Raw genomic sequence first — 25826 nt, 5'->3', positions numbered from 1 at the left:
GCTATGACAGGCAGTGAATTACCTTTTCCCACCGTTGGTAGTCTGAGTGAAATGTTTTGTTCCTGCTGCTTTGATTCCTGTCACAAGCAAAACGGAGGAAGCAAACAGCCCTCGCATTCATTCCCAGCTTTTCCCCACAGTCAGCAGGATATGAATCCGTGCAAAAACACCCCAATGGATTTGAGATCCATTGCCTTAACCATTTACCAAGAGATGCTTGTTAATATTAACAGCAGAGTTCATAAAGGGAGCCCATAGATGAAGTCTGCTTGAATTTTCCACAGCACTCAAAAAGGGGTCAAAAAAGGTCATAGCACAAGGTCAGAGTTCATGGTGTTGGCTAATAATTGAGCATGTACTTCCTATTGTTTAACTAACAGAACACACAGAATCGGGATTAAAGGGTATATTTCATGTTGAAATACCCACACCCCACAACTCACCCACCGTACTCTAATGTACACTATTTGATGGGCACTGTTCTCTCAGAGATCTTTTAATTGATGTAATTCATTAAACCTGCCACATTGCACATTACCAGAACTAAATTAGCCACATCCCACATCCTACCCCAAATGCATCTTTTGCCTCTTTGAACAGTTATGGAAACATTTTTCTCTGAAATTTATCACCTTCACACAAAAAGGGGCTTTACAGTGAGGTAAAAATCAGAAGCCATTCTTTTCTTGGCACAGATTATTTACAGAGTTCAACATTATGGGTGTGTAGTTCCTTACTCTGCTCGGTGTCTGCAAGTGTCCAGTTATTAGTTCTCCAGTCACCAAAGAATGTGTACACAATATTTGATAAAAATGAACAACTACAATCAAGGCCACTAAAACATTTATCATCTGTGTGGCTACCAAGGTGTCTCAGTAAGTGGAATGACTGATTCAATCCTTTCCCACACTCAGAACAAATGCATGGTTTCTCTCCCGTGTGAATTCTCTGGTGTGAGACCTGATGGAAAGACTGGCTAGATCTCTTCCAACACTTGGAGCATTTATCGACATCTGCTAAGTGTGATCTCACTGGTGTGTAGCAGGTAGGATGTTTGAGTGAACCATTTCTAAACTTCAAGCAATTATCGAGTCCGAGAGATATTCAGCACAGAAACAGAGTCTTTGGTCATTCTCGTCCATGCCGACCAGATTTCCAAAATTTATCTCCTCCTGTTTCCCAACATTTGGCCCATATCCCGCTAAACCCTTCCTGTACATGTATCCATACAGATGCCTTTTATATGTTGTGTTAATACCAGCCTACACCATTTCCTGTGTGAGTTCATTCCATACACACAGCATCCTGCGTGTCAAAACATTACACCCGATGTCCCTTTAAAGTCTTTACCCTTAAACCTTCAACCTATAACCTAAAGTGTGGACTCCCATACCCTGGGAAAAAGACCTGATCACTACACCTCATGATTTTATTAACTTTGATAAGGTCACCCCTCAGCCTCCAACACTCCAGTGTAAAGAGCCCGATTTTATTCAGCCTCTCCTTCTGGATTAATCTGCTCCAACCCTGGCAACTTCTATGTAAGCATTTTCATTTTTTCCTGCAGCAAGGGGAAGAGGATTGAATGCAGTTTGCGAGGTTTCATCTGTGTGTATTAACGTAGTTAATGGGTACAGAGAGGATGAACACATCCGCTTTATCCCGCTAGTTTAAATTGTGAAAATATCGGTTTTAAAGCAGTGTAAGAGGAGATTGTATTTTTCTGTGCCTTTTCACTTGAAATGTTCAGCTGTGAACTGTCTGTCTTTAAATAAAATGGTGCTTGACTTAAATTCTCACTCATTAACACTGAGATAGAAAAAAAGTTTCTGTGTTCGGGTGTTTAGGTTCATGAACATATGGATTGGAGCTGAATCAGATTGTGTGGTGCTGAAGCAGCTTGTGTGGTGCTGTGGCTTAGTTGGCTAATGTGCCTTTCTAATAGAACATAGAATATAGACCATAGAACAGTACAGCACAGAACAGGCCCTTCAGCCCACGATATTGTACTGACCATTGATCCTCATGTATGCACCCTCAAATTTCTGTGACCATATGCATGTCCAGTAGTCTCTTAAATGACCCCAATGACCTTGCTTCCACAACTGCTGCTGGCAATGCATTCCATGCTCTCACGATTCTCTGTGCAAAGAACCCACCTCTGACATCCCCTCTATACTTTCCTCCAACCAGCTTAAAACTATGACCCCTCGTGTTAGCCATTTCTGCCCTGGGAAATAGTCTCTGGCTATCCACTCTATCTATGCCTCTCATTATCTTGTATACCTCAGTGAGGTCCCCACTCCTCCTCCTTTTCTCCAATGAAAAGAGACCGAGCTCAGTCAACCTCTCTTCATTAGATAAGCCCTCCAGTCCAGGCAGCATCCTGGTAAACCTCCTCTGAACCCTCTCCAAAGCATCCACATCTTTCCTATAATAGGGCGACCAGAACTGGACGCAGTATTCCAAGTGCGGTCTAACCAAAGTTTTATAGAGCTGCAACAAGATCTCATGACTCTTAAACTCAATCCCCCTGTTAATGAAAGCCAAAACACCATATGCTTTCTTAACAACCCTGTCCACTTGGGTGGCCATTTTAAGGGATCTATGTATCTGCACACCAAGATCCCTCTGTTCCTCAACACTGCCAAGAATCCTATCCTTAATCCTGTACTCAGCTTTCAAATTCGACCTTCCAAAATGCATCACCTCGCATTTATCCAGGTTGAACTCCATCTGCCACCTCTCAGCCTATCTCTGCATCCTGTCAGTGTCCCGCTGCAGCCTGCAACAGCTCTCTATACTGTCAATGACACCTCCAACCTTTGTGTCGTCTGCAAACTTGCTGACCCATCCTTCAATCCCCTCATCCAAGTCATTAATAAAAATTACAAACAGTAGAGGCCCAAGGACAGAGCCCTGTGGAACACCACTCACCTCTGACTTCCAGGCAGAATATTTTCCTTCTACTACCACTCACTGTCTTCTGTTGGCCAGCCAATTCTGTATCCAGACAGCTAAGTTCCCCTGTATCCCATTCCTCCTGACCTTTTGAATGAGCCTACCATGGGGAACCTTATCAAATGCCTTACTGAAGTCCATATACACCACATCCAAAGCTCGACCCTCATCAACTTTTCTAGTCACATCCTCAAAGAACTCGATAAGGTTTGTGAGGCATGACCTGCCCCTCACAAAGCCGTGTTGACTGCATTTAATCAAGCCATGCTCTTCCAGATGGTCATAAATCCTATCCCTCAGAATCCTTTCTAACACCTTGCAGACGACAGACGTGAGACTTACTGGTCTGTAATTGCCGGGGATTTCCCTATTTCCTTTCCTGAAGAGAGGAATTACATTTGCCTCTCTCCAGTCCTCAGGTACGACTCCAGTGGAGAGCGAGGATGCAAAGATCCTCGCAAGTGGCGAAGCAATTGCATTTCTAACTTCGCAAAGCAGCCGAGGACAAATCTGGTCCGGGCCTGTTGACTTGTCAATCTTAATGTTTGACAAAATTTTCAGCAGATCAGCTTCCTCTATCTCTATCCATTCTAGCATGCACACCTGCTCTTCAAATGTTTCATTCACTTCAAAGTTCGTTTCTTTCGTAAAGACAGAAGCAAAAAAACTCATTTAGGCCTTCCCCTACCTCCTCAGACTCCACACACAAGTTCCCTATGCTATCCCTCATCGGCCCTACTCTTTCTTTGACCATTCTCTTATTCCTCAAATAATTGTAAAATGCCTTTGTGTTTTCCCTAATTTGTTCTGCCAAGCCTTTCTCGTGCCCCCTCCTGGCTCTCCTCAGACCATTTTTGAGCTCCTTCCTTGCCTGCGTGTAATCCTCTCGAGCTGAGTTTGACCCTAGCTTCTTCCACCTTATGTAAGCTACCTTCTTCCTTTTCACGAGAAGCTCCAACGCTCTCGTCATCCAAGGTTCCTTTATCTTACCCCTTCTTACCTGTCTCAGAGGGACATATTTACTCATCACTCACAACAACTGTTCCTTAAACAGTCGCCACATGTCTATAGTGCCTTTACCATGGAACAATTGCTCCCAGTCCATGCTTCCTAACTCATGTCTAATCGCGTCATAGTTTCCTCTTCCCCAATTAAATATCCTCCCATTTTGCCTTATCCTCTCCTTCTCCATAGCTATGTGGAATGTGAGGCAGTTATGGTCACTATCACCAAAATGCTCTCCCACCACATGATCTGATACCTGCCCCGGCTCGTTTCCGAGCACCAAGTCTAGAATTGGCTCTCCCCTCATCGGCCTGTCAACGTACTGCGTTAGGAAACCCTCCTGAACACACCTTACAAAAACAGCTCCATTCAAATCTTCTGCTCGAAGGAGGTTCCAATCAATATTAGGAAATTTAAAGTCACCCATTACAACAACCCTACTACATCCGCACTTTTCCAAAATCTGTCGACCTATGCTTTCTTCAATCTCCCTGCTGCTATTGGGGGGCCTGTAGTAAACCCATAACGCGGTGACTACTCCCTTGCTGTTCCAAATTTCCACCCACACTGACTCGGTAGGCGGATCTTCCTCGACAATGGAAGCTTCTGTAGCTGTGATACCCTCTCTGATTAGTAGTGCTACACCCCTCCTCTTTTTCCCCCCTCCCTATTCTTTTTAAATGTTCTAAACCCTGGAACATCCAGCAACCATTCCTGCCCCTGAGAAACCCATGTCTCTGTTATGGCCACAACATCATAGCACCAGGTACTGATCCATGCTCGAAGTTCATCACTTTTATTCCTGATACTCCTTGCATTAAAGCAAACACACTTTAACCGATCCCTTGGTTCCTTCCCACTAGCTGGTCTACGTCTTGCTATTGCCTCACCTGCATCAACTCTCACCTCCGGTAGACAGCTCAGGTTCCCACCCCATTGCCATACTAGTTTAAAGCCTCTCGAACTGCTCGAGCAAACCTTCCACCCAGGACATTGGTCCCCTTCCAGTTCAGATGCAACCCATCCTTCTTGTACAGGTCCCACCTTCCCCAGAAGGCATCCCAATTATCGACATATCTGAAGCCCTCCCTCCGACACCAGCTGCGTAGCCACGTGTTAAGCTGTGCCTGATCCCTGTTCCTCGCCTCGCTATCTCGTGGCACCGGTAGTAAACTAGAGAACACTACTCTGTTCGTCCTGCTTTGCAACTTCCATCCTAACTCCCTGAAATCACTTTTTATATCCTCAATCCTTTTTCTGGCTATATCATCAGTGCCAATATGTAGCACGATTTCTGGCTGTTCGCCCTCCCCTTGTAGAACCTTGTACACCCAATCGGAGACTTCCCGGACCCTGGCACCAGGGAGGCAACATACCTTCTGGTAATCCCGATCCTGACCACAAAATCTCCTGTCGATTCCCCTAACTATTGAGTCCCCTACCACGAGTAATTTTCTATTCTGCCCCCTTCTCTTTATTGCCACATTGTTAGGCTCAGTGCCAGAGAACTGACTACTATGGTTTTCCTCTGGTAGGTCATCCCCCCCAGCAGTATCCAAAGCGGTATACTTATTGCTGAGGGCAATGCCCACAGGGGATCACTGCACTGTCTGTCTGTCCCCTTTCCTCCCCCTAACTGTAACCCATCTATCCTTGTCCTGAGCCTTAGGAGTGACCAACTCCTGGTAACTCCTCTCAATTACCCCCTCTGCCTCCCGAATGATCCGTAGTTCATCCAGCTCCAGCTCCATCTCCCTAACATGGTTTTCAAGGAGCTGTAGTTGGGTGCACGTCCCGCAGATGTAGCCAGCGGAGATGTGTGCCATGTCTCCCAACTGCCACATTCTGCAGGAGGAGCAAGCAACTGCCGTAGCATCCATACCCCACTTATCTGAACACCCACTCAGTACTAAAGTGGAAAGCTTAGTTCAAGTTGCTATAAAATTAATAACAAACTTATATTCAATAGAGAAAGTTTAGAATGAACCTTACCTTATTAACTAGATGAATAATCAGCATAGCTGTGGTTTGAGTCCCACAGGTGCCTGTGGCTTAGATTGACTGTATCTTGTCTAAACCTCTTGTAAATAGTGCCAGCTGCTTGGTTCCTGAAAGCTGAAGTGGCTTGCTTCTTGTATTTAAACTTAACGCATTATTATTCCTCTGCTCCCACTCCAGTTCCCTGAGCTTAACCCAACTGGCTGTTTTGTTTGTTGCTGTTTTGTGAACTGTAACAATTAACAATTGTCAGCCACTCAGAGAGAGAAATTTTGATAAATACCCCGATTTGACAGATAAACCTGATAACGTTGCCAAAGGTGACATGATTGAAATGCATAACTAATCTAGTTCCAATTAACGATCTGTGGACCTGAAAGGTTACCTCTCTTCTGCTCCACAGATGCTGCCAGGCCTGCTGAACGTCTCGGTCAATTCCTGTTTCTCTTTCAGACTTTCAGCATCTGCAGTTCATTGACTTCTGTTAACTTGAATAATTTCTGGGACAAATCAGCCCACCTACCAACTCCAGAGCTTCTTTCCTGCTCCTGAAAATCAGTCATCACAATAAACGAGCAGCATAGAGCTCCCATTCCCGGACCAAAAACGGAACCCAGCCTGCGGGACTGAAAGCACCAAATCCTAACCACTGCACCACCAGGAAGGGCACTTCAGACTTTTGTATCTTTTCTCACTGACACTACTTCTGACATTTTCTTTCGTACCATTTTGGCTGCAGATCAGTTTCTCCCTTTCACCAAAATTCCCTTTGCCTTTTTAATTCCCTGCTGCACCTGCAATCCTACTTTTAGTGATTCATGCACAAGGGCACCAAAGTCCCTCTGCACAGCAGCATGCTGCATTTTTTTTTATCATTTAAAACATAGTCCATTTTACGTTATTCGTACCAAAATAGATGACCTCACACTTATCAACATTGTACTCCATCTGCCAGGCCTTCACTCCCTCACTTAGACTATCTTTATCCCTCTGCAGACGTTTCGTGTCTTCTGCACACTTTGCTCTATACTCGTCTTAGTGTCATCTGCAAATTTTGACACACCACGCTTAGTCCCCAATTCCAAATCATTTGTGTAAATTGTAAACAATTGTGGTCCCAGCACTGGTCCCTGAGGCACACCACTAGCCACTGAACACCAATGAGAAAAACACCCATTGACCCCTACTCTTTGTTCGCTACTGGTCAACCAATCCTCTATCCAAGCCAATACATTACCTGTAATAAGGTGCAACTTTATCTGATGTAGCAGCCTTTGATGTGGCACCTTGTCACTTGCCTTCTGGAAATCAAGATACACCACATCCACAGGTACCCCATTGTCCACATTGCAGGTAATGTCCTCAATGAATTTCACCAAATTAATTCAGCAAGACCTACCCTTCATGAACTCATGAACACCAGTGGGAAAATTTATATCCAGATGTCTTGCTATTTCTTCCTTGAACATAGATTCAATCATTTTCCTCAGTGCTGAAGTTAAGCTAACTGCACCAAAGTTACCGGCTTTTTGCCTATTTCCTTTTTTAAACAGTGACGTCACATTGGCTGTTATCAATCTGCAGGATCAACTCCAGAGTCCAGTGAATATTGGTAAATAATTACTAGTGCATTTGCTATGTCCCCCATCACCCCTTTTAGTATCCTGGGATGCAGTTAATCAGGGCTAAGAGACCCCCATGTCCACTGTTAGCCCCGTTACCTTGCCCAGCACTGCCTCCTCAGTGACAATGATAATCTCTATCACAATCAGTGAGACTTTCACATCAGAGGTGAATTAAATGGGAAGAACCATTGAAATACATCACTTTCATTAGCTCAGAAACAGTACTACAAAAATGCTCTTTATTGAAACATACAGGTGTTATTGGCGATGTAACGGATTGGATGAAGAAAGGTTCGTTTCCTCCTGGGACCGTCTGGGAAGGGAGTGTTTAATATCAGAATGGAGGGCGCACATTTAAGGCAGAGTCGAGGTGAAGTTTATTCTCTCAGATGGTTGTGAATTAGTGGATTCTTTTACAGAAGAGGATTGTCAGAGCTGGGCCACAAAGTGCATTTAAGGCTGAGTTCGATTGATTTTCAGCAGCAAGGGTACCAATGGTTATCGGGAAATCCAAGAAAGTGCAGTTCAGGATTATCAGGTCAGGATTATCCGCTCATTTAATAGCGGAGCAGACTTGTTGGGCTGAGTTGTCTAATTCTCCTCCAAAACTGCATCATGTTAATATAAAGCTGCAAAACTGACCAGAGCAAATTTTGCTTAAAAACAGGTAGATCCCTTCGGGATATCGAACCTCAGTGATATTTGCAAAGGACAACAAACAAAGGGCCAGTCACTGTCAGAAGTGGGATTTGAACCCACGCCTCCAGGTGGAGACCAGAACACCCAGCTTTACAGTGGAAGGAGTCTATTCCTTGAGTCTGGCGCCTTAGACCACTCGGCCATCCTGACACACCTTTGCAGCTCCCGAGTGATCTGTATACCAGAGGAAACAGGAAAAGCCAGTCTTCAGCACCCACACTGAGCCTGGCTCCATGAGGCCCACAGTCACCTCTCACAAACCACCGTTGCCCTTCACTTTTCCTGACCTCCCCCTTGTTCTTGTCTGAAACAAATTGCACGTCAGGCAAATGCAGCTGACATTGCTGATGTAGAACTGTAATGTAGATTGAAGCGACACCGCCTGGTCTATGGCATAATTCTACTTCTAAAGGTCAGACAATATTTCAGAGTTATTATTGTAAATTTTAACCATGAACACTCCACGGCAGTGAAGGCATTGAATCCTTATCAGCAGACTACGAGGGAAGGCGTATATCTCTATCACCCTGGTCACTGCCTGATTCAGCATTACATCTCTCATCCTTCTGCACATGATTCCTTCAGCTCCATCATGGTTTTGTCGCATTGTCTTGGTTTATACTGCACAGACTATCCTGCCATCTATTACATTGCAGTTTCTAATGCATAAAACCCTACCTTACAGGGCACAGTCTTAACTCTATAGGGCAGTAGTGAAAGCAATGGTCTTGTAAAGCACCGGCCATGAGTTTGCTTCTAACTGGAGGAGATGAGAATGTTTGTACAACTGCTACATCCAATATCCAAAGGAGCACTTTCACCTCGTCTGAAATTATGCCAATGTGATTTCCTCCACAGGCCAGCAGTGAGGTGAGATGAGGTATTATAACAGCAGGTTGACAAGGAAACAATGGGGGAGCAACATGGAGAGGGGAGCGGCCGAATGCTTTATTTCTTTGCTGTAATCAGATTCTGGTTTTGAAGTGTGAAATGGGACTCTAGAGCCCAAATGGGTGAAATCCTACTTTCTGGGGCTTGGTTTCTGCTGAGGCCTTTGTCACCTTCTGGGAAATATGCCTGTGTGTTACCTTCTGAGGGTGAAAATGTGGTCCACTTCCCCAAGGGAATGTGAACATCTCAAACAGCCGGCCCATTCCCTCGTAGCACACAGGGCTATGGGCCAAGGCTGGAAACTGGGATGTTGAGCCTCTTTCTGTGCTGTAAAACATGATGATTCAGTCATTTTCAGTAAAAACAACTATCGTAGAAAGAACAAAAAAGCTAGGAGTTGTGCCGTTAAGATGCACGCACATCCATGGCTCTCCCTGCTGGTCTAGTGGTTAGGGTTTGGCGTTTTCAATACCACAGCCCAGGTTCGATTCCCGGTGAGGGAATCAAGTTTTATTTTTCCTGATGGTGACAACGCAAAGGCAGTGCAGCTCTGTCTGCAATCCTTTCAATGTCAGTTCCTGTCCCCAAGAACATCAGGGTCCATGTTCCAGCCGCTTAAAGAGGGGAAAGGTGCCTTAGCCGTCACTGCTCAGTCAGGCTACTCACCTTTATGCTGTGTTGTTAGCAGGGACATCAGCAGTAAGGGGAACATTCACAAGATAAACAACCAGCAAAGATAATCACAGTCGCCACTTCAATTCAATTGCCTCCCCTTTGTGACCCAGTGAGTTTCACTGCCATTTGTCGTCAGGAAGCTACAATTCACCCGATCGAGTCTGCTCAGCCAGTCAATGAGATCGCTGCTGATCTGACAAATGTCAACTCCGCTTTCCTGTTTTTCCTCCATAACCTTAGCTAAACTCGAGCCGAATCACAACATCATATATTACCGATATTTTTTGGAAGTTTAGATGACTTCAGTGACCTGTATATGTTTGCACGAAATTGAATAATATGAAATGAGCGATAAAAAGCCCTTCCCACAGTTCAACCCAGTGCAGGATCAGCCATATGACAAGAGTAAGAGAGCAAAAATGTTAACTCTATTTCTCCCAGCACAGATTTCTCTCTTGACGAGTTGAATATTTGCAGCATTTTTCATTATAATTGAAACATTTTCATGCACAGATCCTCACTCCATCCAAAAATAACTGTGATTCCAAAAACTATTTTGCCTCAGATTAAAATTGCTGTGCATCTTTTCAAACAGCTTGAGGTCCCAATAATCCCTGCTCCATGTCAATAGAAGCTGCTCCAGGTGAGGTTGGAGCTCACAGACTCGGCATTTCACGCGCCTCCCTGGCCATAGAGGGACTGCGCGCTCACCGATTGCGTCACTTCTATCTGTATCCCCCTGGTCACTGTCTGATTCATCATTGCATCTTTCATCCTTCTGCACATCATCCCCGTGGCTCTATCTCGATTTTGTCACATTGTCTTGGCTCATAATGCACAGACTATCCCGTCATCTATTATCACAGCGTATGTCTGCACGCTCATTGCCATTCCCATTTCCGGTTATATCTTCACGGCTGGGTCACTGACTTCCCTGGTTCTGTGCCCGGGAACTGGGATTATATGGTTGTACGCAGCAATGGTTACTTCCTTTTGTGTGGAAGCTGATGAAACATCCAATGTGAAACTAGATTACTATTGAAAGGTACATTTCAACAAGACCCAGCACTATACACTGAGTCTTTGATATTTTGTAGAAATCTATCAATCTCAGTCTTCAATATACTCATTGATGGAATCTCCACAGTCCCTGGTAGCATCGTAATTACAGATTCCAGCCCTCTGTGAATCCCCGCAATGCAGCGCACTGCTTGGAAAGAATTCTAGTTGTCGATCTGGTGCTGTTCCTAACATATCCTCAGCCACTGTAGTAATTGCTTGTTGCACACCAGCGAACTCATGTGGTGCCGTGATCGTATTGTGGTTAGTACTCTGTGTTGTGGCCACAGCAACCTCGGTTCGAATCTGAGACGTGGCAGTGGGTGCTTGCTGTATTTTGTTTTACTCCCTGTGCAATGGGCCACAGAAATGCGGCAAGTATCAAACATATTGACGTGAAAATATTCTTTGAGGTGGTGGCAATCATCTCTCAACCCCAGCTCTCTCACATATCTGCATTTGATGTGGTCAAGATTAGAATTCAAACCCACCACTTTAGAGAATTTTCTCCCTCCCACAATCACTAAATCTCCTAAATCTCTGGAAGCCACTGCCTGCAAGTGTCTGAGAGGCAGAGATCCTTATGACTTTAAGAAGCATTCGGATCTGAATTTGAGATGCTGTGGCATTGACGATTATGGGCGAAGCAATAGAAATAGAATTTGGATACTGAAGCGATTGTATGTGATTGGTGCACATGTAAAGGGCTTAAGGGGCATTTGCACCTGATGCCCTCATTAGCATTGTGGTCACTCTCCCCACCTTTCACGAAGGAGACCAGGGTTCAATTTCCTACTGGACCCGACCCAAGCATTTTTGGGGCCTTTCAGCAAAACGGACCCAGCTTCAATTTTAGCTTCAGCTGATGTCGGCATGGAGTTTACACATTCTCACCATGTCTGCGTCTCAGGGCTTCTATTTCTTCACATGGTCTAAACGTATGCAGGCGAGGTGAATTGAACACACAGAACACAGAAGAGTACAGCACAGGCTCTTCAGCCCACAATGTTGTGCCAAAATATTATCTTACTCTAAGATCAAATTACCCTGTATACTCTATATTTTACGATCATCCTCGCAACTGTCCAAGACTCGGTTACATGTCCCGAATGTATCTGACTTGAATACCACAGCCGACAGAGCATTCCACGCACCCACTGCTCTCTGTGTATAGAACCTACCTCTGACATCGCCACAATACCTTCCTCCAATCACCTTAAAAGTATGGCCCCCTCATAATAGTCACTTCTGCTCTGGGGAAAGGTCTCTGGGTATCCATGCTATCTATGTCTCTCATCATCTTATTTACTTCTATCAAGTCACAGCTCACCCTTCTTTTCTCCAAAGAGAAAAGCCCGAGCTCCCTCTACCTTTCCTCATAAGACCTGCCCTCCAGTCCAGGCAGCATCCTGGTAAATCTCCTCAGCACCCACACGGAAGCTTTTGCATCCTTCCTATAATGAGGCAATCAGAACTGAACACAATATTCCAAGTGTGGTGTAACGAGTGTTTTGAGCAACTGCAGTATATCCTTGTGGCTTTCAAACTCAATTCCCTTGCCAATGAAAGCCAACACACCATACACCTTCTCAACAACACTATTAATTTGGGTAGCAACTTTGACGGGTCTATCGATGTGGACCCCAAGATCCCTCTGTTTCTCCACATTAGCAAGAACATGAGGTTAACCCTAAATTCTGTATTTAAAGTCAACCTTTCAAAATGAATGACTTCACACTTTTCCAGGTTGAATTCCATCTGCCACTTCTTTGCCCAGCTTTTCATCTTGTCAATCACCCATTGCAAACTCCAACAGCCCTCCACACTACCCACCAATGCACCAAACTTCGTGTCATCATCAAACTTACTAACCCATCTTTCCACTTCCTCATCCAAATCATTTATAGAGACCACAAAGAGTGGGTTTCCCAGAACAGATTCTTTCAGAACACCACTGATCGGCAAGCTTCAGGCTGAATAATTTCCATCTATTACAACCCCCTGGCTTCCATTCTGTATCCAGACAACCAAATTTCCATGAATCTAATATCTCCGAGCTTTCTAAATGAGCCTACCTAGGGGAACTAAATCAAATGCTTCTCTAAAATCCATATGCACCACATCCATTGCTTGATCTTCATCGATGTTATTTGCCACATCCTCAAAGAATTCAGTTAGGCTTCTGAGGCATGATCAGTGAGGCTTCTGAGGCATGACCGGCCCCTCAAAAAGCTACACTGACTATTTCTATTCAAATTGTGCATGTCCAAATAAACAGAAATACTGTCTCTCAGTATCCTCTCCTCTAATTTGCCCACCACAGAATGACTGACTCTTCTGCAATTCCCAGGATTATCCCTATTCCGTTTCTTGAACAAGGGAATAACATTTTCCACCCTCCAATCATCTGGTATTACTCCAGTAGGCAGTGAGGACGCAAAAGTCATCACCAAAGGCAAAGTATTCTTTCCCTCGCTTCATCCTCCTTCCGAACATCAACCTGTTTGAACGTATCTGCCTTTTTCATGCTATCCTCACAAATGTTATGGCCCCTCCCACTGGTGAATACTGAAGCAAAGTATTCATCAAGGCCCTCCCCTACCATGTCTGACTCTGAGCGCAAATTCCCTCCCACTATCCCTGGTACGCACCACTGTTACTCTGACCATCCTTTGTTCCTCACACAATTAGAGAATGCCTTGGGATTTTCCTTCATCCAACTGTGGATCCGTGGGGACTGTGAGAGGAGTTACAATGACCCATCCAAGCTGCAAACACATCGGTGCAATCATATCCGGAAGAAACTGTTGACTTGCTTGATGTGTGAGAAGGCATTCACAGCGGTTTCACACTGGAAAGGGGCTGTTTCCCTGCTGTGGGAGTGGCAAGGAATTCGTTCAGCCATCCCACCTGCTGACACACCAATGGGTCCACGCTGGGGAGAGACCATTCACCTACTCCGAGTGTGGGAAGGATTTCTCCCAGTCATCCAGCCTGTTGAAACCCCAACAGGTTCACTCTGAACAGAGTTAAATGTACAGATTGTGGCAAGTGCCATAAAAGCTCAGGGGGAACGATGTACTTTCAACATGCTCACACTGAAGGGAGACCGTTCATGTGCTCTCACTGTGAGGCTGGGTTCAGGGCATCATCAACCCTCACTGTACACCAGCAAATACACACTGGGGAGAGGCCAGTCACCTACTCTGTGTATGGGAGTAAATTCACTCAGACATATAGCTTGAAGAAACATCAGTGGCTTCACGAGTAACTGCAGTAATTGGATATTTCTTTTGCTTGTTCATGGGATCATGCCATCAGAAGCTAAGCAAACTTTTATCATCCGTTCTGACTGCCCAGAGGATGGTTCAGATTCAAACTAATGGTTATAGCATGGAGTCACATGGAGGTCAGAATAACAATGGTTCCCAGACCCAATGGCACTGAGTTGATTTTCTGGTCTCTTGTCCTGTTTCTGAAGCAATAGTGAATAAATTGTTGCAGTTGATTTAAAAGTGAAAGACCAAAATGGGTTTTATTCTGATTCAGCATGCCCTGCTGTTTTCTCAGATGTTATTGCCAGTCTCATGGCCCTCACACCATCACCTGTTCCGGAGAGGTTTGCAGGAAAGGGGGGATGGTCAACTGTATCTGGTCACTCAAAGGGTCACTGGACCTGAAAGAGTAACTCGGATTTCTTTCATAGATGCTGCCAGGCCTGCTGAATTTTTCCAGCAATTTCTGTTTTTGTTTCTGATTTCCTGCATTTGCAATTTTTTTGAAATTTTTTTTTCAATATTCACTTTATCTGTTTCAGAGGAGACTCATTGATAGGTTTGGTCGGTTTTGGGAATTGAAAGTTAACCCACAGATCAGGCAATGATTTAATTGAATGACAGAACAGGCTTGAGGGGCCAAATGGTCTACTCTTAATAGAACATAGAACATAGAACATAGAACAGTACAGCACAGAACAGGCCCTTCAGCCCACAATGTTGTGCCGACCATTGATCCTCATGGATGCACCCTCAAATTTCTGTGACCATATACATGTCCAGCAGTCTCTTAAATGACCCCAATGACCTTGCTTCCACAACTGCTGCTGGCAACGCATTCCATGCTCTCACAACTCTCTGCGTAAAGAACCTGCCTCTGACATCCCCTCTATACTTTCCACCAACCAGCTTAAAACTATGACCCCTCGTGCTAGCCATTTCTGCCCTGGGAAATAGTCTCTGGCTATCGACTCTATCTATGCCTCTCATTATCTTGTATACCTCAATTAGGTCCCCTCTCCTCCTCCTTTTCTCCAATGAAAAGAGACCGAGCTCAGTCAACCTCTCTTCATAAGATAAGCCCTCCAGTCCAGGCAGCATCCTGGTAAACCTCCTCTGAACCCTCTCCAAAGCATCCACATCTTTCCTATAATAGGGCGCCCAGAACTGGACGCAGTATTCCAAGTGCGGTCTAACCAAAGTTTTATAGAGCTGCAACAAGATCTCACGACTCTTAAACTCAATCCCCCTGTTAATGAAAGCCAAAACACCATATGCTTTCTTAACAACCCTGTCCACTTGGGTGGCCATTTTAAGGGATCTATGTATCTGCACACCAAGATCCCTCTGTTCCTCCACACTGCCAAGAATCCTATCCTTAATCCTGTACTCAGCTTTCAAATTCGACCTTCCAAAATGCATCACCTCGCATTTATCCAGGTTGAACTCCATCTGCCACCTCTCAGCCCATCTCTGCATCCTGTCAATGTCCCGCTGCAGCCTACAACAGCCCTCTACACTGTCAACGACACCTCCGACCTTTGTGTCGTCTGCAAACTTGCTGACCCATCCTTCAATTCCCTCGTCCAAGTCATTAATAAAAATTACAAACAGTAGAGGCCCAAGGACAGAGCCCTGTGGAACCCCACTCACCACTGACTTCCAGGCAGAATATTTTCCTTCTACTACCACACGCTGTCTTCTGTTGGCCAGCCAATTCTGTATCCAAGCAGCTAAGTTCCCCTGTATCCCATTCCTCCTGACCTTCTGAATGAGCCTTCCATGGGGAACCTTATCAAATGCCTTACTGAAGTCCATATACACCACATCCACAGCTCGACCCTCATCAACCTTACTAGTCACATCCTCAAAAAACTCGATAAGGTTTGTAAGGCATGACCTACCCCTCACAAAGCCGTGTTGACTGTATTTGATCAAGCCATGCTCTTCCAGATGGTCATAAATCTTATCCCTCAGAATCCATTCTAACACCTTGCAGATGACAGACGTGAGACTTACCGGTCTATAATTGCCGGGGATTTCCCTATTTCCTTTCTTGAAGAGAGGAATTACATTTGCCTCTCTCCAGTCCTCAGGTACGACTCCAGTGGAGAGCGAGGATGCAAAGATCTTCGCAAGTGGCGAAGCAATTGCATTTCTCGCTTCCCAAAGCAGCCGAGGACAAATCTGATCCGGGCCTGGCGACTTGTCAATCTTAATGTTTGACAAAATTTTCAGTACATCAGCTTCCTCTATCTCTATCCATTCCAGCATGCACACCTGCTCTTCAAAGGTTTCATTCACTACACAGTTCGATTCTTTCGTAAAGACAGAAGCAAAAAACTCATTTAGGGCTTCCCCTACCTCCTCAGGCTCCACACACAAGTTCCCTATGCTATCCCTGATCGGCCCTACTCTTTCTTTGACCATTCTCTTATTCCTCACGTAAGTGTAAAATGCCTTTGTGTTTTCCCGGATTCCTTCTGCCAAGCCTTTCTCGTGCCCCCTCCTGGCTCTCCTCAGACCATTTTTGAGCTCCTTCCTTGCCTGCATGTAATCCTCTCTAGCTGAACTTGACCCTAGCTTCCTCCACCTTATGTAAGCTATCCTTTTCACTAGAAGCTCCACCGCTCTCGTCATCCAAGGTTCCTTTATCTTACCCCTTCTTGCCTGTCTCAGAGGGACATATTTACTCATCACTCCCAACAACTGTTCCTTAAACCATCTCCACATGTCTATAGTTCCCTTACCATGGAACAACTGCTCCCAGTCCATGCTTCCTAACTCGTGTCTAATCGCATCATAGTTTCCTCTTCCCCAATTAAATATCCTCCCATTCTGCCTAATCCTCTCCTTCTCCATAGCTATGTAGAATGAGAGAGTGTTATGGTCACTATCACCAAAATGCTCTCCCACCACAAGATCTGATACCTGCCCCGGCTCGTTTCCGAGCACCAAGTCTAGAATGGCCTCTCCCCTCGTCGGCCTGTCAACGTACTGCGTTAGGAAACCCTCCTGAACACACCTTACAAAAACAGCTCCATTCAAATCTTCTGCTCGAAGGAGGTTCCAATCAATATTAGGAAAGTTAAAGTCACCCATTACAACAACCCTACTGCGTCCACACTTTTCCAAAATCTGTCGACCTATGCTTTCTACAATCTCCCTGCTGCTATTGGGGGGCCTGTAGTAAACCCCTAACGAGGTGACTACTCCCTTGCTGTTCCTAATTTCCACCCATACTGACTCAGTAGGCAGATCTTCCTCGACAATGGAAGCTTCTGTAGCTGTGATACTCTCTCTGATTAGTAGTGCTACACCCCCTCCTCTTTTTCCCCCCTCCCTATTCTTTTTAAATGTTCTAAACCCTGGAACATCCAGCAACCATTCCTGCCCATGAGAAACCCATGTCTCTGTTATGGCCACAACATCATAGCACCAGGTACTGATCCATGCTCTAAGTTCATCACTTTTATTCCTGATACTCCTTGCATTAAAGCAAACACACTTTAACCGATCCCTTGGTTCCTTCCCAGGAAAATCCTTCCCACTAGCTGGTCTACCTCTTTCTACTGCCTCACCTGCATCAACGCTCACCTCTGGTATACAGCTCAGGTTCCCACCCCCCTGCCATACTAGTTTAAACCCTCTCGAACTACTCGAGCAAACCTTCCACCCAGGACATTGGTCCCCTTCCAGTTCAGATGCAACCCGTCCTTCTTGTACAGGTCCCACCTTCCCCAGAAGGCATCCCAATTATCAACATATCTGAAGCCCTCCCTCCTACACCAGCTGCGTAGCCACGTGTTCAGCTGCGCCCGCTCCCTGTTCCTCACCTCGCTATCTCGTGGCACCGGTAGTAAACCAGAGAACACTACTCTGTTCGTCCTGCTCTGCAGCTTCCATCCTAACTCCCTGAAATCACTTTTTATATCCTCAACCCTATTTCTGGCTATATCATTTGTGCCAATATGTAACACGATTTCTGGCTGTTCACCCTCCCCTTTCAGAACTTTATACACCCGATCGGAGACGTCCCGGACCCTGGCGCCAGGGAGGCAACATACCTTCCGGGAATCCCGATCTTGCCCACAAAATCTCCTGTCGATTCCCCTAACTATCGAGTCCCCTACCACGAGTACTTTTCTATTCTGCCCCCTTCCCTTCTTTGCCACAGTGTCAGGCTCAGTGCCAGAGAACTGACTACTATGGCTTTCCTCTGGTAGGTCAACCCCCCCAGCAGTATCCAAAACGGTATACTTATTGCTGAGGGGAATGCCCACAGGGGATCTCTGCACTGTCTGTCTGTCCCCTTTCCTCCCCCTAACTGTAACCTACTCTTGTTCCGATAAAAGTTTTCCATCTGCAGCATGTGGCATTATGTCCCCTCACTCTTCACTTCACATCCCTGACTGTTACACTATGTGCTATTACTGGCTGAACAAATCTCCTGTGTTTGAACTCAGTCTGTTACTATTCAGTGCCCCATCTTCGCCTGCCCGGGTTTGACTCTCATCAGAGAATTTTGTCTCGACTGCAGAATTTCACCAAAGATCCTCAGGCAGCACCTTCCAAACACATAACCACTTCCATCTGGAAGAACAAGAGCAGCAGATATATGGGAAGATCACCACCTCCTCGTTCCTCTCGAAGTCACTCACCATCCTGACCGGGTAATATATCACCGTTCCTTCACTGTCGCTTGGTCAAAATCCTGGAATTCCCTCCCTAATAGCATTGTGGATCACCACACATCAGGAGGACTGCAGCAGTTCAGGAAGGCAGCTCACCACCACCTTCCCAAGGGCAACTACTGATGGGCAAGAAATGCTGGCCCAGCCAGGGCCACCCACATCCCACACATTAATTAAAAAAATACTGTGTGAACAGTTGCAACAGGAGGATCCTGGAGTCTCATTCCCCTGTGTGAGAAACAGTACCTGCTCACAAATTCAACCTGAGACAAAGCCTTGGAAACAAGACAATTTTATTCTGTACGATCTTGCAAGAAAGGGTGTCTGCTAGACAGGCACACACTACGAAAAATGTTAAACATTCTTATGCAGTTTACGAGTTGCAGAATCACGCCTCCCTGCTCCCATTGGTCTTATCCTATCATTCCCCGTCCTGTCGGACAGCCCTTGTTTATTGTTCCCTTTTCTGCCGGCCGAAGGCCCCATTCCCTTGTTTACTGAAATCCTTATTTGCTATCCTAAAGAGCGCTAGACATGCTGTACGTGCGAATCGTCAGGTTTGCAGAAATAAGCCTCTGCTGCAACACCCTTATCTCTACCACGTCTTTGTCTGCAGAAAGAATGTTTCTGGTCATGCTAACTGCCATCTTTGCAGAACCTAATCTCTGGTTAATGATAAACGTCTGCTACAAACTCTTGTGACTATAATATTCTTCTTTTGCAAGACTCCACCATTCATCCTTATCTTCAGAAACAACATTTCTAATCTCTCACACCTGGAACAAAAACAAAGTTGCTGGAATAGCTCAGCAGTTCTAGAAGCATCTGTGACCCTTCCAAATTTCCCTGGGATCTACCAAACCGGTTTATTATTTCCACTCCCTCTTTCATTCTGACTCTTTAATTTCTCAATTTCAATCCACTCACCTTTTGAGCTCTTCAAAAACCCCATTTGGGAAAATGAGAGAAAGCTGGAATTGTCGCAGGGAATTGGGACGTGGGCGGAAGAACGAGGAGAGGCCACATCAAAGAAAGCTCACATTCCAACAACAGAGCTTCTCAAAACACAAAGGCAGCATGAAAGCTTGAGCTGAATGAACATGGTGATGTGTGGGCTGTCATGAGGAAAATGTGACCATGATCACAAATGGTTAAGATCACAGGATCCCGACAGTGCAGAAAGAGGCCATTCAGTGCATCTAGTCTGGACTAGCTCTCTATCCCACCCGACTCCCATAAACCCCACATTTACCGCAGCTAACCCAACTATCGAACCTGCACACTCGGGGACAATTTAGTGTGGCCAATCCACCTCACTTGCATTTTTGGACTGTGGGTGCATCACTGTTTAGCTCTAAAGAGGCAAAATTGTAGATTAAGGCTAAAAAAAATCAACTCTGAAACAATTTCATGGTTTTTGTTTCCAAAATTAAAATCTGGGGAAAGCTGCAGGCACAACGATTTCAGATTCGCTCTGGAGGAACAGAATTTAAAACTCTGACCCAGGGACGCGATGAGTTGACAGAGGCCTGGGACCAGAAATGTAACAGATTCTGTGCAAGGTCGGGGTGAAACAAGGGCAAAAGGCATGTCACAGGGGGAAGGCAGGAGAGGTGAAATTGCAGAAATGTTATTAGTCCTTCAAGGCTGCAGGGAGTGGAGTTAGGGCTGGAAAAGAAACAAATAAACAAAAGATGTGCCTGTAGCCAGGTGTGCAGTGGACCCAGACACAAATTGAAACAAGAAATGTAAACAAATTGGGGCAGAGTTCACAGTCTGAAATTGTTGATCTCAATGATGAGGCCAGAAAGCTGTAAAGCCTGGCCAGTTCTATTCCAGCCAACACACACATGATGGGCCAAGGGTGAATACTGCTGGCCAGCCAACAATACACACATCACACAAATGAATAAAAAAAAGGCCTTGCTCTGCTCTGTAATTTTCTGTTACTTTAGTTCTGACATTTGCAGTTTGTTTCTGATGATGGCTATAACCCTAAAATTGAACTAGAGTTTAGTATCCGAGAGAAATGTAAAATGTCCTGTGGGTTGAACAGCACCGAGAGCTCAGAAAAGTCAAGCTTAGGTGGCGGGGGATGGAAATCGTATGGGAGCTAGCTTCAGACGTTACCGCCCTGCATAGATTTTGGAGTCTGCGCAGAAGAACACAAAAGATAGGGAGTACAATATTTTTTCAAGCAATCCCTCTTCAAATATTGTGCTCTTGTTCTATTACTTCCCACCAAAGTGCACAACGTCGCAGACATCCTCATTGCTCTTCATCTGCCAGATGTTTTCCCAGTCGTTCCACTTGTTTCAATTGCCTTGGAGAACCTTTATATCCTCCGCACCACTCACAGCCCCAGTTTTGTACTGTCAGCAGACTTGGAAACATTGCATTTGATTCCCTCAACCAAACTTTTGATTTGTTTTGTGAATATCTGGAGTCCCTGATTTACACTACGAAACTTTCAATCCAACAAAACAGCATCCATTTATTCTTGCTTACTGTTTCCTGTCAGCTTCCCCGTTATGGCACCATATATTTGGCCCAATCCCATGTGTTTTACTTTACACATTGGCTTGTGAATCTATCAAAAACCTTTCCAAGACTCCAAATGCATTGCATCTATTCCATCTCCAAAATGTATTTCCAGGTTGGTTTGTCAAATACGAATCCCAGATCATAAACCAACATTGGCTTTATCTGTGCCCATTAAAACCGGTCGCAATAATTTCTCTAAATTAGTTTATTTGCTAATTTCATTCTACTTCTATTTCTCACCACACTCGGATTTCCTAGCATTGCTCAGAAAGTTATCTTTTCATCTTTTCTTCTGTTAATCAAAAACTGAAGAAGTTATGTCATACTTCTGCCATTTCCTTGTTATTTATTCTCCACTGTCTGGTTTCAGAATGTTTTCTCATGTGTTTCCTACTGGCATCCTTTTGGAAGCAATTGCAGTTCATTCTTAAAGCCTTTGTTATTATAGTCTCCAGAAACCCAACAATTCCTGCCCTATGCTGCTCAATGGTTGAGCGTCCACAACCATACAATCACAGAAGCATGCCCATTAGTCCCACTTTCCTACACGAGGCCCGTAGCCCTGAATATTATGACACTTCAAGCGCTCATCCAAATAATGTTTAATGGGTTGTGAGGTTACCCGTGACAACTCCTCTCAGAAAGTGCATTCTAGACCCCAGCACTTTCTGGGTGAAAACAACTTTTAAATTTTCTTTAAGTCTCAAACGCTTCAATTTAAAAGTGTATTGCCTTTTTCTTGGCCCATTTACTAAAAAGGAGCTGCTGCTTTCTTTTGACACTGTTCATGCCTCTCATTCTTGTATATTTGAATGACTTTGGTTATTATTTGGTTATTAATCCAAAAATGCACGGAATGCTCTCGGTCTCTGAGTTCAACTCCTGCCAAGTGAGATGTTGGAATTTGAATTCAACAAAAGTCTGGAATTAAAAGTTGAATGATGAAGGTAAAATCATTGGCAATTGTCAGGAAAACCAATCTGATTCACTCATATCTTGTAGGAAAGGAAACTGCCATCCTTCCCTGCTCTGGCCTAAATGTGTCCCCACACACCCAATAATGTCACAGGCTCTAACTACCCTCTGGGCAATGAGGGATGGAATGACTGTTGGCTCAGCCAGTGAAGCCCACATCCTGTGATTGAACAGAGAAAAGTGTCCGGGCTGGTTCTGGGAGGTGAATAGAGAATGGGATATAACTAACCATTTCAGCTGATCTGAAAACAACTACATTTAATGCTTTCTTTCTTGTGACTGAACCCTTCAAACTCTCACTCCATTAACATTGCAGTGTGACCATGCACACTACATCATGGTGGTGAAGACCCACTGTCCTGGCAGCACCTGCAGCCTCTTCATTCAGAAGCAGGCAGCCATTCCCATTGTTTTAAGATCTTCATGTAGAAATATAGGATGGTATCTTGGATAAAGGCCACGCCCTTGATACACAGTCCAAAACACTGTCCTCCTCACGACTGCTCACCACCAGCCAAACATAAAAATATCCCGTGTGTACTGAGAGTAATGAGGCAACTCGGACCATCAGGGAGTAGCCATCAGGACGGTAGAGCAACGCTTCCAGTGTCTGAAAGTTTCAGAGGGAACCCTCTGGCACACACTGTATCACTAGGCCCCATAATCGCCCTCCATTCCTGTAACAGAAAGCCTTTTGTTCTTCCTGAAAGTCTCACAGGTTCACAATTACCAACATCATATTTCATCTGCCAAATTGTCCGTTGCTTATCCACTTACATTCTCTCTACCTCCTCCTGACAGCTTAATTTCCTGCTAATCTTAGCATCACTGACAAATATAGTTAGAGTACATTTTGTTGTGTTTATCTAAACTATTGTTACAGGACAATGCCCAAATATAATAGTTCACTTCCTGGCTGGCGCTCTCACCACCCCCGCCACTCGGATCAGTAGGCCGCCGGATCACGAGGCAAGTTTTTAAACACAGAAGATTGCCTTCTGGCTGCCCACTGTCTCGTGCTCTCACCACTCCCTCCAAAATCGTAAATCTTATTGTAAATTGTTGATGACCTCACACGGTTCACTGAGGAATTCCATTAGATACAGCTTTTGAATATAAAAGTAAGTAGTTATTTCTACTCTGTATTTAATTTTAGCGAACCAGGGCTCCCTGTTCCTGTGTAGCAGCCTGGAAAGATTGCATGTCCTCCTCCGGTGGTGTGTAGCCGGCTGTTGAGGTGTTTCTGAGCTCTGCAATACACCATTAGGGACATTTGTTGTCAGATAATGAGGCTGAGGTTGTATTGTCATTGATGCTGATTCTTGAGCAACTAAAAGACGAGAACAGAATATAGACTAACACCTGAGTAGAACGCTGCACTGTCAAAAATTTCAGCTGCAGCAAGAAATCTAGTCTGCCCCCTCAATCAGGTTCTCAATTTTCCCCAGACATGTATTGAACAGGAGGGGAAATTTCTTGCTAGCATGGTTTACTTTTGTCCCTTTAACAGTCCCATCAATACAGATAATGTTAATGATTAATGATATTTTTGGCCGTGGGTGCTGTGTGGAAAAATTGCTGCAGTCCCTACACAATAAAATAAACAATTGTCTTTGAGGGGTGACCTTATAGAGGTTTGTAACATTATGGTAAATCTGAGTAAAGAGTCAAGGTCTTTTCCCTAGGGTGGGGGGAATCCAAAACTAGAGGGCAAAAATTAACATGAGAGGGGAAAGATTTAAATGCGACCTGCAGGGCAACTGGGTGATGCGTGGATGGAATGAGCCGCCAGAGGAAGTGGTGGAGGCTGGTACAGTTACAACATTTGAAAGGCATCAAGTTGGACATATGAGTAGGAACATTTGAAAGAGGTATGAACCAAATTGCTGGCAAATGGGGCTAGATTTATTCAGGATATCTGAACAGCATGGATGAGTTGGATCAAAGGGTCTCTTTCCATGCTGTATATTTCTATGACTCTATGACTGAATATTTCTAGAAATAACAATGATTGCCTGCCTGCTACTAAATTTTATCTTGAACTTTCCCAATTCATTACAGCTAACCTGGCAATCTAGACTCATGGATTCCATGATGTTTGACAGTAACATTTAAAAATTCAATGTAAATGTCAAGTAATATGCAGTATATTGTTGTCACTATTCCTCAAAAGCTCCTTCAGACCAAAGTTATTAATTAGCATTTCTGACCGCACAACACTAAAGTCAAAATTACTTGGTCTCTGGTTTGGTTCACAACATTCTCTTCAACCTACCTCTTATACACGTGTGGATTTTATTTTTTCATAGCATTAGCAGTCACTTACTTCACGGAGTTTACATGCAACTTGAGATAATCCATTATTACTGCAGATTCCACAATACTTGCGTATCTAATCTTCAAAGCATAAGTTGTACAAAATCTGTACTACAGTTTTGGTTCAGTCATAAAACATGTAATAATTTGCTTCTTCTTGCTGTTTGTAAGCTCCACCCAAACTGATTCATTGGAATCTGAGGGGGTGGCCTGTGGTGTTATTAGTGATGGGCTTGGACAAGACATTCAGTGAGGCTCACCTTGACGCTGAGATGATCTGAAGAAACATCCAGAAATATAGGACGAGTATCAGTAACAATTCCATTACTGCCAGTATAAGTGCCACTGTATTCTTTCTGCTCCTTCACACCCATTCAAATCTGTTACAGCAACTAACGACGAACAAGGTTCACACTCTATCACCAAGCGAGGCTCAAACTCTTACCACTCCCAGTACTGAATGCAATGCCTTTATTGCCTCACACTCTCTGTCACCTCAGCAACATCCCTGCAAAAAATAAAACACATGGAGTCAACACTGTGGACTGACTCACTCTGGACACCTCATCATTTCACCCAACCTACACTATCTCTTACACCAGTGCCATTCTTTCACCCTCACTCACAACTGTCCCTTCCCTCATTCGAGGAGAAACAGCCTGTAATAAGATAGTAAAAGCCAAGCCATATGGTACAGTGCCCGACATCCGTCCCCTTACCCCACCCACCCCCCCCACTCTGATTGTTGAGTGGACCCTGGCACAGGCTGGAGATGACCAGAACGACTCGTGTGGAGATTCTGAAAGATCGAAGCTCCACCAACTGAGATGTTTTGCTCAATTAACGGCAATTCTCACATTAAACCCACTGTCATTTCTGACATCAGTTGTCTCAACTCCAAAATAGATATCTCATTGCACAGAGATGCAGATACAAAAATACACAGAAACATTGGTAAACACCCCGATATACTAACACTCACAATACATATACAGAGATAAACATACACACACACACACACACACACACACACACGCACACAGACGCACACACACAGATGCACACACGCGCGCACACACAAACACACACACACACACACACACACACAC

The 25826-nt window shown here is 44.7% G+C and overlaps 1 non-coding gene across 1 annotated transcript; it reads right to left on the bottom strand.

Moving 5' to 3' along the window:
* Window positions 1-8323: 8323 nt before the first annotated feature.
* Window positions 8324-8438, bottom strand: trnal-caa (transfer RNA leucine (anticodon CAA)). The gene is made up of 2 exons: window positions 8401-8438; window positions 8324-8369 (listed from the first exon to the last, which is right to left on the bottom strand). It is a non-coding gene; the product is annotated as a tRNA-Leu (tRNA).
* Between the last annotated feature and the right edge of the window lie 17388 nt (window positions 8439-25826).

This window comes from Stegostoma tigrinum, chromosome 11, assembly GCF_030684315.1.
Source record: "Stegostoma tigrinum isolate sSteTig4 chromosome 11, sSteTig4.hap1, whole genome shotgun sequence".
NCBI classification, from domain to species: domain Eukaryota; kingdom Metazoa; phylum Chordata; class Chondrichthyes; order Orectolobiformes; family Stegostomatidae; genus Stegostoma; species Stegostoma tigrinum.
Note: the sequence above shows the minus strand (reverse complement) of the source record. Positions and strands in the feature narration are given on the sequence as shown.